This window comes from Pinus tabuliformis, chromosome 2_1, assembly GCF_031772625.1.
Source record: "Pinus tabuliformis cultivar Carrire ecotype Pingquan chromosome 2_1, CPIR1, whole genome shotgun sequence".
NCBI classification, from domain to species: domain Eukaryota; kingdom Viridiplantae; phylum Streptophyta; class Pinopsida; order Pinales; family Pinaceae; genus Pinus; species Pinus tabuliformis.
Genome location: NC_142299.1, coordinates 949,283,138 through 949,301,666, shown reverse-complemented (window position 1 = coordinate 949,301,666; position 18,529 = coordinate 949,283,138). Strand labels below are relative to the sequence as shown.

Sequence of the window (18,529 nt, the reverse complement as noted above, 5' to 3'; positions counted from 1 at the left end):
CGTATCATTGGACCCTAATTTTGCAGAATTTCTGGGGCAGAATGCACAAAGGAAGGATGCAGTTAGTGACTGGGATGCCTCATCATCAATTAAGAGTTGCTATCAAATTAGAATTTCTCTTATTTGTCACCATAAATCCATAAACGTAGTTCCAAATAGATTCATTAGTTTTGAATGTCCTTTATTTAAGTTCTATTAATGTAAAACAGTTTGAGATATTTGTAAAACCAATCTTGATATTTCTTCAAGATATTTCAGTTTAGAATTAGTATAAATACTTCTTCATTTGAAGTATTTTAGGTGGATTAAAAAGCATTTCTGACATTTTATTGTAAGCTAAGGAGCTATTGTACTCAAAACTGGACTGGTTTACTGGATTATGAAATAAAGTTGAGGACATTTCACTCAATTCTTGTGCAGACTTGGAACAAATAGTATCATTTTCTCATGTTTAAATACTGTATTCTCTTTATATTATGAAATATTCATGTGTGTTTCTTATGAAATCTTAAAAGAAAACAAGGAATGATATCATCATAATTAGCTTAAGTGCTTTCTGTTTTAACTGTTTGCTTTATTTATGTTTTCTTCTAAATTGCCTTGGTCTGGAGATTCTTAATTGCCTCCTTACTTCCATAGTTTACCCCGCTTTGGCCCATAGTATAGGATTCTTCATTACCCTTTGCTACTGGCCATCCTTCCCTTCCTCGTCTTAATCCCTGTTAAGGATTCTTCATTGCCCTTAGCCCTGGTTAGGACTCTCATCCATTTAAACCTGTAGATTTTCTCTTGCTGTGTTAGCCTGCCCTGTGGACTCTTACCTCAGTAATAAATCTGATCCAGTTAAGACTTTCTTGATTGAATCCATAGCCCAATGGCATAAATATTTTCTCTGCCCATCTGTCTTCTTAATTCCACCACCCAATCAAAACAAACAACCATGAACATTAAGAACTAGCCTGAAATCATATTCAAACAAAGTTAAATCATAAAGAGAGAGCCCTCTATGGACTTAGGTTGCCTAGGACCTGAGTCTAAAATATTGGTTTATGGTTACCTCGGGCCATTCCTTCTTTAACAGTGCAGAATAATAATAATGATTCCAGAAGGCCATCATACCAGTGTTGCAGAAACCTCTAATTTCTCCCAATTTTTCCAATTTTTATAGGTTGCCAATTTTCGTTGATTTTTCTTTAGTTTTTATCATTTGCTAAGTTGATGGCCTCTACTGCTTTCTTTGTTGATGCTGAGTTTTGAAACGTTGGAAGTAACATAATAGAGAGCATGGTAAATTTTGAAGGTTACAATTTCTCTATTAGATTTACTTGGTTAATAATATTCTTTGTAAATGTGAAGTCGACAATTTCATTTCTTTATCATGTGTTTGATTTGTAGTTATTGGAGGTCTATAACTATGGTATTTATCCATTGGAATTACCTAAAATATAGGATCGGTGTGGACGAATGGTTATGAGTTCCTTCGACAGAAGAGCCTTGTAAGAGACATATGTTATGAACCCAGCTCATAAAATAGCAGAAGAGATAGATAAACGAATTCAAAATAAGACTCTTTGAGGGGGAAACCTCCTTTACATTACACAAATGAACAATTCTTGGATTATACAAATGACAAGACCTCCTTTCTATATATAGGAGTCTAAGGGGTCCCAATATAATCAGAGCCTACATAACAATAATATTGTAGGGGCACAACAATAACAATAGTCGGCTTCTATGGAGCACAATAATAACAACATGGGGATTAGATGGGCACAACAATACAATAAGGGGGTTGTACTAATAACAATAAGGGGGTACACTAGCAATATAGGGACCTAACATGCCCCTCTCCTTCAAAAAAGTGTTTTCCTCAACGCTTGAGTAGTTCTGGATGCTTCTGTATAAAATTATCATCCTCCCATGTGGAGTCTTCAGCAGGTAAGTTCTTCCACTTGATGAGATACTCTGAAATTTATCGATTTCGCAGTTGTCGGGTTCTAGATTATGTGGCTGCTTCTAGTTCCAATATGATTTTTCCTTCCTCGTTAAGTTTCAATAATATTGTTTGAATTGGGAGCTTGTCACCTATAACCTTCTTTAAGCATGAAACATGGAGAACTGGGTGGACTCAGGAAGATGCAAGAAGCTTCAATTTGTATGCCATAGTATCAATCTTTTGCAACACCTTGTAAGGACCATAGTATTTTGGTGATAATTTATTATCCTTCTTAGCTTGCTTGAGGGACATTTGTTTGAATGGTTGTAGCCATAAAACTATGCAATCACCTACATCAAAATTTATTTTGCTGTGATGTTGACTTGATTATTGTTTCATTTGATTTTGCACCAAAGTGAGGTTATCCCTTAAGAGTTGGATAACTTGTTGTTGATGCCCAATATGATCTTATACTACTTGAACCTTAGAATGATTGTCCAAGACTTTTTGGAGATATAGAGAAAAAGATGATTTTGCTGTTTGAACCTGTAGTGAACATATTACGCCCCGTTTTTCTTTCTTTAGAAGCCTTGTCATGTCATTAGAGTTGATTATTTTTGCTAGTTTCCTTGTGATACCCCTTAATTAAACTTCCTTTCCTTCCCAAAAAAAATTCAATACACGTTCTTGAAAATTGAAAGCTATCATCCCCAAAGATTGTAACCATTGGACTCCTAGTACAACATCAGCACCACCCATTGGAATGGAAAGCATTGGACTATTCAAGACATATTCTCCCATGGATAGCTTAATATTATGGATCTTTCTAGAGAAATTTATGGTTCCTCCATTTGAAACCATTACTTTACACTCTGGAGATGGATATAAGAAGAAATTCAATTCCTTGTTTATCTTACAATGAATAAAATTATGGGTACTACCCGAATCAATCAACACTATTGCCTTTTTCTTCTTGATATATCCTTCTATCTTGAGAGTTTGAGGCGTGGTAATTCTTGTCAATGCATTACAAGATATGGTCAAATTCATTTCTTCTTTCTCTAGGGTTGGTTCTTGGTGGATATCCTCTTCTTTTGATGTTTCTTGTTCCTTTTATTTCTCCTTTTGGCCATCTATGTAAATTAATTTCTTCTCAACACACTTATGACCTTTAGTATATTTTCTATCACAACTATAACAAAGCCCTTTTTCCCCTTTTTCTTCCAATTTATGTGGTGTCAACCTTGTAGGTTGTGGAAGGCTAGGAGAAAAAACACTTCCATATTTATAGTTATGAGTGGTAGGCTTCCTTGTTTCCATAAATTTTATTTCCAACCTGTATGCCTTCTCCAATGAATCAATTTCCCAAAGGCAAACCTCGTGTTGGATGTTATCCTTTAAAGTCCCTAGGAAGATGATCCGAATGGAAAATGGCATCAACCCATGGTACTCATCCACCCATATTATTCATCGACCCATGGAATTTACCCATGGTATTGTAAATGGCATCCGCCCGTGGTATTGTAAAATCCACCCATGGTATTCATTCACCCATGGTATTGACCCGTGGTATTGTAACTGAAAAATACTATAAGTAATAAGTCACATTTTTTAAAAGGACATATTGTTTGCCACAATGTAGCCTTTATAATTATTATCGGTTTTAATAAAAAGTTTCTTTGTGGTTTTTTGTTTAATGGGCATTCTCCTCTTTTTTTTTCCTTCTGGCAATTCAAGTTTTCAGATCTTGGGGGTCTCTCCCCCCAAGATCCATTTAAATATTTTAGATCTTGGGGGACTCCTCCCAAGATCCGGATCTGTGGTATCAGAGTAGGTTATGATTTCTTGGGTCAAGCAGGAAGAATTTTTCTTTTTTCATTTTTTTGCAAGAATTTTTTTGGACGGCGACTTTGCAGATCAGATCTGAAACATTTGGTAAAATATTTACAAAAGAAAATACCAGATCTGGATTCCTCTCGAAAAATCACCCAATTTCAAAAAAAAATGGGTCAAATCGGAGTCCGGATGTGGAAGATATCGCTGATTTAAAATCAGCTATTTTATCAGAATTTTTGTGATGGCGGAACTGTTGCATCGCGAATCTGAGATCTCAGAGTGTTCAGATAAGGATTTCCAACTCATGGGAAGATGAAAAATGATCCTTCTGCTTATAAAAACAGGTTATAATAAACATTATGAGTTATATTGGCCGAGTTATGTCCATTTTAATTCTGGACCAGCATTCAGAGTGGGTTTCCATTGGAGACGTGCCCTCCCACCCCACTTTAGTAGGCACCTGCTTCACATTCATCAGTTTCAACATAGCAGCATTCGGCTTGGGTTATTTGGAGATGTGCCCTCCCACCCCAGGCTATGTAGGCACCTGGTACTTCATCAGCAACCAACATCATGGTTATGGGTCAACTGCATAAAATCCTTGTCATCGAAGTCCGTTTGCTAGGCCACACACTGTCAGAATCACAGTTGGTCACAAGAATTACATGGTATCTCTATCCTCAGATCTTTGTTTATCAGGGTTTTGGGTTAACCACATAAAACCCTTATCTTCAGTGGCTCTTCATATTCAACAAAGGCTTTACAGGAGGGAACTTTACGCAATGGGGACCATTGCTTCTTAACGAGGGAGGAATGATCCGAATGGAAAATGACATCAACCCATGGTACTCATCTACCCATATTATTCATCGACCCATGGAATTTACCCATGGTATTGTAAATGGCATCCGCCCGTGGTATTGTAAAATCCACCCATGGTATTCATTCACCCATGGTATTGACCCGTGGTATTGTAACTGAAATATACTATAAGTAATAAGTCACATTTTGTAAAAGGACAGATTGTCTGCCACAATGTAGCCTTTACAATTATTATCGGTTTTAATAAAAAGTTTCTTTGTGGTTTTTTGTTTATTGGGCATTCTCCTCTTTTTTTTTCTTCTGGCAATTCAAGTTTTCAGATCTTGGGGGTCTCTCTCCCCAAGATCCATTTCAATATTTTAGATCTTGGGGGCCTCCTCCCAAGATCCGGATCAGAAGACATCAATTTCTACTTCTATGGAATATCATTTACCCTTATATTCAATTTTTTGAAGTCCTTAATGTGCTCTGCCATTGAACCCTTTTGTTTGAGCATTATCAATTGGCTAAAGAAGGTGTTTCTCTTTGTATCCTCATAATGTGTTATCATTTCCTTTGTGAAAATTGACCAGGTGACAAGTGGTTTACGAGATCAAATCCCTTTATACCATACAAAATGGTTCGGTTCTAAATATAAGGATGCAATACATACATTTTGTAATAGTTTCACATCATGTAGATCAAAATATTTCTCCATCTGTAGTATCCAAGTTATCAGATCCTTGCCATCAAATTTTCTCATATCTCTTTTTCTTGCTTTTAGGATCTCGATCTTGAAACAACTATAACTCTATAGTTTCGGATCTCTAAGTTATGAAATTTAATCCAGTGGTAGACCTCTGAGTTCTATTTGCAACCCCACAAGCCGGATCAAGGTTGGATTTTCTAAGGAAGAGTTATGCCCAATATCCGAAAATGACCTGATTATAGACTAGTTCAGTAGAGCTCACTTGTACGAAGTGCCACATGTCACTTTTTTGACCTTAAGCCCTGAAAAACGATACCCGACAAACTAAAGTCTATCCTTTGTCTATCAAGTTTTATGAAATTTGAATCTGATGGTCAGAGAGAAAGTTATGACAATTTTCCTAAGGTCACCTATTTGAGATGGAATTCTGGAGCCTGCAAAAACCCTAACGTCCTATGATCATGTATCCGAAAATATAGTGATACAAGATCTGAAATTCGTACAAGGGGTTTAACACAATTTTGGCTCAAATGGGTTTTGATTTTAGCTTCTTAAACTTCATAGAAAAAAATTATAGCAAAAATCCCACAATGCCATGTTTGAAGCAGCGAAACCCTAGAATCCAAAGCTCTAATACCAAATTTTATGAGACCATCTCACAAAATAGTAGAAGAGATAGATAAACGACTTTAAAATAAGCCTCTTTGAGGGGGAAACATCCTTTACATTACACAAATGAATAATTATTGGATGATACAAATGAAAATACATCCTTTCTATATATATGAGTCTAAGGGGTCCCAATATAATCAGAACCTACATAACAATAATATTGTAGGGGCACAACAATAACAATAGTGGGCTTCTATGAGACACAATAATAACAACATGGGGACTACATGGGCACAAAAATATAATAAGGGGGTTGCACTAATAACGATAATAGGGTACACTAATAATATAGGGACCTAACAACATACTTGAGCCTAAGATAGCTACTGTAAAGTCTATGCTTTCACAGAACTAGCATCTGCAAATCCTAAATAAAATAAGAAGCATTTCGCCATAGCTTATTGCGATGTGTATGGAGCTGTGGTACATTCTATATCGTAATGTCCATTCCATAGGGTATGTAGCCCTGTATGGTCTAAATCCATGCCCTTAACTGTTAATGATTTGTAAAATGATGTTTCTGAACCATGGGAGTCAGCTTTATTTTCCAGGAAAGAGGGAATTAGAGAGAATCTAGATTTTCATGCTTTTCGCCCTTTTGTCTTGTAAAAAGGTCCCTGGAAATTTGAGCTAATACAATGAAGCATTCAGAAGAATAGTCATGTTTTTTGTGATCTATATTGAGTTTGGGTGTGAAAGTTTGTTAGTGATGCATGATAATTGAAAAATACAATAAAAGGATTAAGTATTAGTCTTCATGTAACACTGATTTGGTTGGATTTCACATATTATGATTTGTAGTGAAGCTTGAGTTTATTGCACATCACGCCTCAGCCTAATAGGATTTTGCAGCCCTGATCTTATCCTCGACGTATCTCTATTCCTCCACAATAGGTTTTAGTACAATTTTGTACCAAAGAGCTTATGGATCTAGATATTGATCATATTGATGTCAATCAGGGTGTATCTTTGGTATTTCAAGGGACAGTTGCAGTGGTACTTATATTTGATTTGTATTGGCAGGGATTATCCCATGTGTTCTTGTGATATTTGGCCTTTTCTTTATTCCAGAGTCCCCTAGATGGTTGGTGAGTATTTTTATTATTATTGTTTGATTATGGCAAGAAATAATGTTAAATTACATTGCAAAGTATTGTCTAAGATTGGTCATTTTGTATGCTTTTACCATGTCTCTTGTCCCATCTAAAATGGATGCTTAATTATACTTTAAGCTACGATACATTTATATAACAAAATGCACAATAGAAAAGGATCCATTACATACATATAAAACCAGGTATCTGAGAAATTTTGCTAATTCAGTTGTACCTTATACTTGAGACTTACAAACCACTCTTTTGTGTCTATGTTGATTAGAGTATTTGATCATTTTTGGTTTGTTTCAGGCAAAGGTTGGAAAGAACAAGTTTAGGAGCTCGGTCCCTGGAACTTTCATTCTGATTCTCTTGCCAGTCTTTTACATAAGTTTCCACCCTTATGAAGAATTTGGCCTTGAATGTGTCCCAAACTTGGTATTTGTAGTGATTGAACACTACAAATCCTCTAGGAAGGTTCATGTAATGATAGCCCTGTCTGAGATGAAAATGATGGACTACGTTTATCAGGATTTGGTTCAATGCAGATAAGAGAACGATAGATTTATGCCTCTCTGTTTTGTTCAGCCTGTAGGTGTAACCTGCTATCACACCTTCATCGGGGTGTTTCTTCAATATAGATGGGATAAATCTATGACAATCATCTCCAATTTCTCCTATTTTGAATAAGCCTGGATATGCAGATGTTGCATTATTGATTAGCCTTTCCATGACTATAGGGCCTGTTTGAGTAGAATCTGTTGGCATAGTCTCATTCTGAATATATTCTATAGGATTCATAAATTCATCTATGTCCATGAATGTCACCCATTCACATTCTTGGCGAGATCGCAATGAATAATCGCAGAATCCAACCTCTTGGGTTTTAATCCATGGCCACATATGTATACTCACCTTCAAAGAACCCAAGGATGTTATCACTTCTTTTATGTTTTCATCACTTTTTTTATCATAAAGAAACCACCATTAGACACCTAGATAGTCATGGTACAAAAACCTTCAACCCTTGAATTTCTTATATTTCTAAGCCATTAGGCTTCTCACATACGATCACTTCTTGAGTAGCCACCGAAACCTTGGTCTTAAAAACATCGTTGCTGAAATCCATGGTTTCCCATTTCTTGAAATCCATGGCATTAAGTAGATCGGTGTCCAAAATGGAACCAAAAACACAGACAAGATTATTAGTATCAAAAAGCCTGCCTCTTCTCAAGTTCAATCCTTTGATGAACAGAATCACGTTTTCTAGTTCTACTACTGCCTCATAAACAAACATCCTCCATGCAAAATTATTTAGATACGTAGCTTGCAAAGGGATCAGAATTCCATTTTCCTTGAGTTTTATAGTTAAGGTCAATCCCTCTATAGACTTTGGTTGTGGAGGATGTGGGCACCTCACAATTTTCAAGTCTTGTTGTTTCATATCCACATAGATGGTGGGTGTTCAGAGGCTCTCACCATACACACATTCAAACTCATCTTTCTGCAAGGAAAAACATCCATCACATGTTTTCAAGAGAAGAAAAACATGCTCTAGAAAAGTGACAAGATCTTGGACCAAAAGAGAGTTATCCTTGTCCACTACTCATTCTTCAAATGCATTATTTCTAGGCAGGAGTTGAGGATGATGTGCTTGGATAACAAGCCTTCCTCCAGGTGGAGAGTTATCCTTGTCCATGACTCGTTCTTCAACTGCATTATTTCTAGGCAGGAGTTGAGGATGATGTGCTTGGATAACAAGCCTTCCTCCAGGTGGAGGGTAAAAATATGCCACACAATGAATCCCAAACATCAGAAACCTAAAACACTACATCTATCATCTATCATCCAAAATTGCAACCTCATTTTTCCATCAAAGATTAGCTTTCAAAGTATTCTACAAATCCTTGGTCACTGAGGAAACAAAATACCATATGTTGTTGTATTAATGTAAAACTAAATCCCAACATAGGGATATAACACTGTAATAAGATAGCATGCAACATCTCATGCATAACTGCCACAAGCCAAAGGCAACCCATAAGCCATGACAATGAAATTGTTGGCCACGATCCACAAGGCATGACACTGGAATTGTTGGTCATGTTATTACTAGAGTGAGGGACAATATTTTAGTACCAGAATGAGGGAACACGGGGGACTTGTACCCTAAAGGCAACTTCCAGATTGCAAGAGAAGATGCAAGAATTGGTAAAATGAATCAATTTATTCCTCTTGGGCACTCTGAAAATTGAGACCATGTCTATGATCCACAAAATAAAAATGTTCAAATCTTGGAGTCCTTCAATACTAGCACTCTATGATCTCTTACTCAAATGGGTTTGTTTTGTCAACAAAAGTAAACACTACAATTTATCAAGAAGATTACATTCTACATTCTCTGATCAGTAGGTTATGTAACAGATTCATAGAGTATATAATAGTTTCTTCACATCCATTGGATATCACCATTTCAGAACTCAAGATAAGTCCCCTGAAACTGAAACAAAACCATACATGTATTTCTTTCTTTTTCTCTATTGTCACTCTGATCTACTGCTAAATGAACTTATGATTGTATTATAGGATTTTCATCAGGTGATGTCGCATCTGTTGCTATAGCTACCCTCCAGGTGACTAGCTTCCCCTTCACATTTTCTAGATAGATTTTTTTTTAGTATGAGCTAAAAGTTATTGCTTAACATGAAATAGTTCTGAATCTAGCTTTGTTTCCAAACCATATTTCTTCTATATTGAGTGTTTGGCACATATTTTGTCCATGCTACTGCCAGATAAGTAGAAATGAATACTAAAGATATTATTTTCTTTTAAACAATAAACTGAAGGTAATGTATTTTCAAGTCCCTCCTGGAGGGATGAGCATAGGTTGCTTCCTCGTAGGATTGTCATTCTATGTACAAGTTTGTCTCAAATTTTTCATCCCTTTTACACACTCAGAGTGGATTCCATTTTTGTTTATGAAAATCATTCATAGACCACACTTTTATGGAAATCATTCATAGGCCACACCTATAATATTGTGGTGTGTGAATTTAACTTCAGAGATACATCATTTTTCTAATTTTACGATTTGATCATAAAATGATAAGCTATCTTTCTATATCAATATCCCCTGAGAAACTAAAATAACAACATATCTTACATGCTCTACAATAATGAACATAACATAAAAAAAATTAAAAAAAATCGAAATAGGGATGGTATTAGAGGAAACTATACAATGTTCTAAAATGGCTTGAGACTTTCCTTTCATGTAAGGAATGATCTCAAACATTTGTCATGTTCTTAATTAAGGAAGTGTCCCTGTTTTATCTGTAAAATATATTTTCCAACATAAGGCTCCTTTCTAAAACTAAAATCCATGTCAATCGAGCATGCTAATAGTTGATGAACAACATCCTTCTAACTAAGAAATTTATTTGAGTGTTAAAATATATCTAGATAATTGATAAGAATTCTTCGGCCTTTCATTTTATCTGTAACATGATCATGGAGAAAAGGCACATCTTGCAACCATCATGAGCACATTGGCCCGAGATGGCCTCTTGGCGAGTTCATTCTCACACCATGACATGTGGAATTCTTCTTTTGATACATTTTCTCTTGCTTATACAACAACATTTTTAGAAGCCCCTTATTCTATTGATGGATTGTTTCATTTTCTTTGATTAATCTTATATTGCCAACACTATATTTACAAGTTAATCTTATTTCTGTCATGTACTCAATTGTGTTTGTTATGGATGGGTTTAGATATTTCCAATAAATATGAAAGGCATTGCTGGAAGTTTGGTGACCCTTGTCAATTGGCTTGGTTCCAACTTTTGAAAACTTAAACCATGATACCATATTTCTATCACATTTTACCTATCTTGTATTGTTGATCAACATAACTCAATATGAATGCTAATGAAAGTTACACAATTGCACTGTAAGCTGCTATATTTAAAGATATTAATAATCTTGCAAATTAAATGGATCCTTTGATCAAATGTTCCAATGTTGCATTATGGTGCCTATTAAGTACCCATGTTCTCACTACATTATTTTCCAATTCTGGTTTTTTATCACTAGTTTCTTATAGATGCAGTGTTGAATTTAACAGGTCGAAGTTCAAGAACTTACGAATTTAACTTGCCCACGTCCAATAACATGCGGCAAAGACTTGTTTCTCAACAACACCCCTTGTTAAATTTTAATCCATCCATTCTCTTTTCCTCTCCCGCATGAGTGTTCCTTAAATTTTGTTCTTCAAACTATGCTTTTAAGCTGACGTTAAAGTATTACCAATATTGTTTTAATATTTTATTGAAGAATTATGTTTACTTATTTCAATTTTATTCATATCCTTTTTTTCTACGCCAAATTTCATTCTATACTTGTTATTATATTTAACTTATAATAACTTGATGTTATTATGAAATGTTAAATAAAATAGTGTAATAAAACATTAAATAAAAAATTATAATAATAAAATATTATGTTGATTTAATTAAAAATTTAATAAAATTAATAAATAGACTCAATGTAATTTATTATTTTGTAATTTTGTTTTATTGATAAAATTATAAATAATAATTTATGTATGAGGTTTTATATTGATGGTGAATGGGTACATTATTAAAGCATTCTTTGTAATAGGTCACCAATTCAAACCCCTTGTGGTTGGTTCCATTTGTCTAGCCTTAAAAAAAAAAAAAAGTAATAATTACGTAAAGACTTAATACTTTTTTTTTCACTGGAATGAGAATTTTGTATTTATATGCAAGCCTATGCATGGATCCTAGTAAATACATTAGGTAGTACATAGTTATATCTTCGAAAAAAAACTCATGCGCCCTCATATCCAGTGAAACTAAATTTTTTCCAGAAGGACTCCAAACTAGACAACAAAAAACAAGGTTTTGTAGTTATATACTTTACAAAACTAACACACGAAAAAATAAAATTAAATGTCATATTATAACGGATTAATAATGCAATCCTTCATAACTATGTAATGCTAATCGATTTAGCTATAAGAAAAAGGGGGCTTGATTCAGCCATCGATTTTTAAATCTCTCAATCTTAATTTACACCCTTCATTAGCACATAAGTTTGCATATTTATTGAGATCATGGAAAACATGGAAATATTCTAATAAAGAGGACCCTTCATCTGCTTTCCTAATTCTTTTCATAGGCCTTCTAATGTTTTCTCCCTTGGAGAGGAATCTGTAGATATTCCTTGTAGATTCAAAATATAGATTGTAATATGCTAAAACAATTGAATTGAATCTACTCTATGCATCAATGGAAACAATAAATGATTGATGAAATCATAAAGCATAAAAGAGAAATAATTCAATCACACATAACACAATGATTTTCTGGGGAAATCCATAGCTAAAAACCCCTGCTATCTGTATATTGCATTAATTAGAAAATATGAGAAGATTACAATGCGTTGATCAAGCCCGAGAAACCTTTGCACTATCTTAATCTATCTCACTGCTTCCCAGACAAGATTAAGCCAATACTTATCCAATTTTGTTGCCTGCCAAGCTCCTATTTCCTTGCACAGTTTCCTTGGGAATTAGCCCATATTTAATTGGGAAATTCTACAAATATGAATTGCGCAATCCTCATAGGCCTTCCTCTGATTGCATGCACCACCTGTACAGTTCAGATGATTATACAACGGATAATACACTGTCCCTGAACTCCAATCTCAACTGGCTCTTTCTATGATCTGACATGCATGAGTTAATTATGAGTGAATTTTTAGTTTATTGGTTGATAACTGTTGGTTACACCCCACTGCTGGATCTCCCACTAATTCCTCCTTCAGTTGGAACTAGTTTAACTAACTTTAACTTAGTTAAACTGAATTAAATAATTACAACTCAAAATAAACTCAACTAGGGCTCCTAAAAAGTAAGAGACACTCTACATGACTCGAGTTAGATCCTTAACTCGAATTAACTGGGCCAACTAAGTCAAATTAACTTAGTTAACTATTACAAGTTGTCATGAGATGTAGAATTACAATTTAATATCTAATTTAATTCAAGGAGAAAATTAAATTAGGATTTTCTTGTTGCATTTTCAACACTCCCTCTCAATAAGAAAGGGATCATCTGCTACCCCGATCATGCCTATGTGAAACTCAAATTTGCATCTTGACAATCCCTTTGTCAAAATATCTGCATCCTGCTCCTTTGTAGGAATATACTCTAGCAACATGATCTTCTCTGCACACAATCTTGTAGATGGTGATACCGGATGTCAATATGCTTGGATCGATCATGAAAAACTGGATTCTCAGAGAGTTTGATACAACTCTCATTGTCACAGTAAACCAATGTAGGATCCATCTATTGTCCAAATAAGCCAACAAGGATCTTCCTCATCTAGCTAGCCTCAGAAGCTGCTTGACTAGCAACCATGTACTATGCTTTTGTTGAACTGAGTGCAATTGATATCTGCTTCTTGTTGTACTAAGAAACGGTTGTTGTCCCAATACTGAAGATTCCCCCTTATGTTCTATTCCTATCGGATGGACTCCCTGCCCAATTTTCATATGTGAAGCCTTGAAGCTTCTCTCCCTCTGTCTGTCTGTACCAAAGACCAAACTGAGTGGTTCCTCTGAGGTATCTCAAAACATGTTTAGCTTCCTTCCAATAAAGTTTGGTTGGATTAACCATGACTTGAATAATCTAGTTAACTGTAAAACACATGTTTGGTTGTGTGTTCACCAAATACATAAGTGAACCCACAAGCTATCTATAAATAGTAGCCTCCACTACTTCACCTGAAGTAACATCTTCCTTCCTCCAATTTCCTGCTAGAGGAGTATCCATGGGTTTGCTACTCTCCATGTGAAAATTCTTTAGTATCACGTTGGCATACTTTCCCTAATAGACCAACAGTTCCCGATCTCCCTGTCATACTTTCATACCAAGAAAGTAATGCATGGGCCCTAGGTCCTTCATCTCAAATTCTCTTGCAAGATTTTATCAGCCTCTCATCACTCGTTAGAATCAAATCATCGACATATAATACTATAATTAACAATTTACCTTCAACCACAATATGGTAAATGTTTTCATCTACTTCACTTTTGGTGAAGCTTAACCCAGTGACATAGCTATCAATCCTAGTGTACTAAGCATGAGGTGCTTGTTTTAGTCCATACAGTTCTCGCTTGAGTCTGGACACATGTGACTCTTTGTTGAAGGTCTCAAATTCTTCTGACTGCTCACTATACACCTCTTCCTCAATAATAGCATTGAGGAATGTTGTCTTCACATCCATCTGATGTATCTTCCATCCCATGTTTGTTAACAGTGCTAGATTAGATCTGATTGAAGAGTACCTTGCTACTGGAGCAAAGGTCTCATCATAATCAATTCCCTCCACTTGAGAGAACCCTTTGCCCACAAACCTGGCCTTGTATTTCTCCATACTCCCATCTACTGCTTGCTTTACCTTGTAAAGCCATTTGAAACTCACCAATGACTTGTCTGTTGGTCTTGGGACCACTTCCCAAACATTTTTTCTAGTAATGGATTCATACTCAACCATGGCATCAACCCATACTGGTTTCTACACTGCTTCCTCGAATGAGTATGGCTCAACCTCTACACTCTCGCTCATCAGAGCCATGTAGCCAGTGTACCGATTTGGTGACCTCCTCTGCCTACGATGTGATGTGGGTTCTCCCACATTCTATCTAGCATCATGCGTCAATATGTCAACCTCTTTGGTGCTCTTCCTTCCATCTCTGGAAGTCTCTACATGAGTGGGTGCTTCCACTCTCTGCTCCTCTACATGTGGTTTCTCCACATCATCCCAAGGTTCCTCCTTTGGATCTAAAAGATCCTCATCTGTATGTAACTGAAGCTCCCTCTCAAAGGAACATCTCATGGCCTTATCTTCATCGAACTTCACATCTCTACGAACCATTGTCATCCTGTTGGATGGAAGGTACACCTGATAGTTGTGAGGTGTATTAGTGTACCCCACAAATATGCCAAACTCGGCTATTGGCTCTAGCTTTTTCTGTGCATCCTTGGTAACATGATAGTAGACTGATGAACCAAAGATTCTGAAGTGTGCCACATTTGGTTTCCTACCTGAAAAACCTTCTTCTGGTGTACTCATCCCAAGAATTCGATAAGGGCTTATGTTCTGCAAATAAATAGATGTGTTGCATGCTTCAACCCACAAGTGCAACGATAGACCCTGATCATGTAACATTGCCCTTGCAACTCCCACAATACTTGTGTTCTTCCTTTCAACCACCCCATTCTACTATGGGTTATGAGGTGCTATTAACTCTCATCAAATGCCTTCTGATGCAAAAAACTTATTGAATTCATTTGACACATATTCTCCACCGTTATTGCTTCTGAGAGCTCTAACTTTCTTGCCAGTATATTTCCCGACAAGTTCTTGAAATACACAAAATTTAGCGAATCTAATCTTTATTCTACATGAAAAAAAATCCAGCACTTACGATAAAATCATCAACAAATATTACATAATACCTGTCCTTGGTCATGGAGGCTGTCGAGAACGGTCCACACACATCTGAGTGAACTCTATCAAGGATCACTTGTGCTCGACTATCTTTATCATGAAAGGAATATTTGGTATACTTCCCCAATGTGCACCCTTCTCCCATGTCTCTCTTCTCTAGTGTACCCTTAGGAAGTCCTGTAGAAATTTGTTGCATTATCTTCAAAGATCCGTGGTACAAGTGACCCCATATTCTATGCCACAAATCACTGATGTCTTATCTCTGCACCTTCTCTGCTTTTTTTCTCAAAGCACTGCAATATTCTACATCCAATTTGTAGAGGTTCTTCACACGAACCCCGATCCACTTCACCTTTCCTGAGGCTATATGATGAAGAAAAGCCTTTCCCTTGCTAAATATCACATTGTAGCCACGGTCCTCCAACATGGCAATTGAAACCAAATTCTTCTTAAAACCTGGAACATACATGACATATTTTAATGTGAGAGGAGAACCAGCCTCCCTTTGAAAGGTAATAGTATCGATGTCAGTCGCACTATACCTCCCATCATCTCCCATCTCTATGTGCATCTGGAGGTCCTTCTCCTTCACGTCACTAAAAAACTCTTTCTTGTCTATCATATGGAATGAGGCTCCACTATCCAAGTACCACAAACTACCCATCACTGATGTCACCATGCAAGTGATGAGGGTGAAATCCAGTTCGAATTGTGAATCAAGAGCTTCACCGACCACTTCTCCTGAGGGCTTCTTACTGGCCTTCTTGTGTGGACATTTTGTGGCATAATGTCACAGCTCGTGACAGTGAACAAAAAGTTAATCTTCAACATGTCCTTCTTATTTCTTCTCTGAATAGAATTTGATTTGGAATGGGATGACTTCCCATTCCCTTTCTTCACCTTTTCATTTAAGGCACAATTCACCTCATCATCATGCTTGGATGAGGATCCATCTCTGGTGTTCCACCGAATCACTTTTTGCACCAAGTCAGACCACAATTTCTCCCACTCTAGTAGCTTCTTCCTCCCAATAATTGAGTCTTGATAGCTATGCCATCTCTTGGGAAGGCTTAGAAGTGCTAGGCTCACTGGATCATCTTCAACAACTATAACACCAACACTTCCAAGCTCATCTTGATATTGGGTGAACTTGGTCAAGTACTTCGGTATTGTGTTGCCCTTCTCCATCTTGATCTTTCTGAGCTTTTCCTTTAGTGCCAACTTCCTGTGGTCACTGTTATTTTGAAACAAGTATGTCAAGGCATTCCACATTACAAATGGAGTTTCCTTACCATGGAGGTTTGAGACAATATGATCTCGAACTCCTTCTAGGATAATCATTCTCACCTTTGACACACACTTTCTCCACTCTGCTAGATCCTGAGCATCAGCTAGCTTAGGAATATCTTTGTCTATTAATTCCTTAAGCTCATTGTCTTCCAACACTGCCTCCATCCTATCCTTCCAAGAAATATAATTTGAACTACCCTCATGGGCATATTTGGGTCTCAATCTGCAAAATGACATCCTGCTGGCTTTGAAGTATGACACTGCAAATTTGATTTCTCCTACAAAAGACAAACTTGTATTCTCCTCTTCCATAGTGATTTCAGCTCTGATACCATGTAGAAATTCCTTGTAGATTCAAACTGCACATTGCAATATGTTAAAACAATTGACTTGAATCTACTCTAATCATCAACAGAAACAATAAATGATCGATGAAATCATGAAGCACAAAAGAAAAAGAATTCAATCACACAAATCAGAATGATTTTATGGGGAAAACCATAGCTAAAAAACCTTGCTATCTACATATTGCATTAATAAGAAAATATGAGAAGATTACATGATTTTCTCAAGCCTGAGCAACCTCTGCACTATCTCAATCTATCTCATAGCTTCTCAGACAAGCTCAAGCCAATACTTATCCAATTTTGTTGTCTGCCAAGCTCATATTTCCTTGCACAGTTTCCTTGGGAATTAGCCCATATGTAATTGGGAAATTCCACAAATATGAATTGTGCAATCCTCATAGGCATTCCTCTGATTGCATGCATTTCCTGTACAATTCGAATGATTATACAACTGATAGTACATTGTCCTGGAACTCCAATCTCAACTGGGTCTTTCTATGATCTAACATTCATGAGTTAATTGTGAATGAACCTTCAGTTTATTGGTTGATCACTACTGGTTACACCCCATTACTGCAGGTTACACCCCACTACTAGATCTTCCACTAATTCCTCCATGAGTTGGAACTATTTTAACTAGCTTTAACTTAGTTAAACTGAATTAAATAATTACAACTCGAAATAAACTTGACCAGGGCTCCTAAGAAGTAGGAGACACTCTACATGACTCAAGTTAGGTACTCAACTAAAAGTAATTGAGCCAACTAAGTCAAATTAACTTAGTTAAATATTACAAATTATCATGAGATGTGGAATTACAATTTAATTCCTAATTTAATTCAAGGAAAAAATTAAATTAGGATTTTCTTGTTGCATTTTCAACATAACCCTTCACCAAATGTTGAATACGAAGGAGAGAGTCTCCAAAAACAGTGAGAGAAGTTCCCTATTTTTCTTTGGCTAATTAAATCCCCTGGAAGAGGGCATACAATTCAGCTTAGTTATTTTTCATGCATCCTAAATCCCATGAATATTCTGTAGCTTTAACTTCCTCGGGGCCATAGAGCACCCCTCCACCTCTTACCATCCCTCTTATAATAAAAACTCTCTCTCTCTCTCTCTCTCTCTCTCTCTCTCTCTCTCTATATATATATATATATATATATATATAACATAATTTTAAAATGGAAAAAGTTATAAAACATGTCAAATACAAATTTCATACACACAAATAATTATATGTATTAAGAGAATTTAAAAAAATTAGAAATAAACACACACACACACACACACACACAATG

General features: G+C 36.1%; 1 pseudogene; it reads right to left on the bottom strand.

The window, feature by feature from the left end:
• Positions 1–7,327: 7,327 nt before the first annotated feature.
• Positions 7,328–8,747, bottom strand: LOC149203790 (glycosyltransferase family 92 protein RCOM_0530710-like; annotated as a pseudogene).
• Between the last annotated feature and the right edge of the window lie 9,782 nt (positions 8,748–18,529).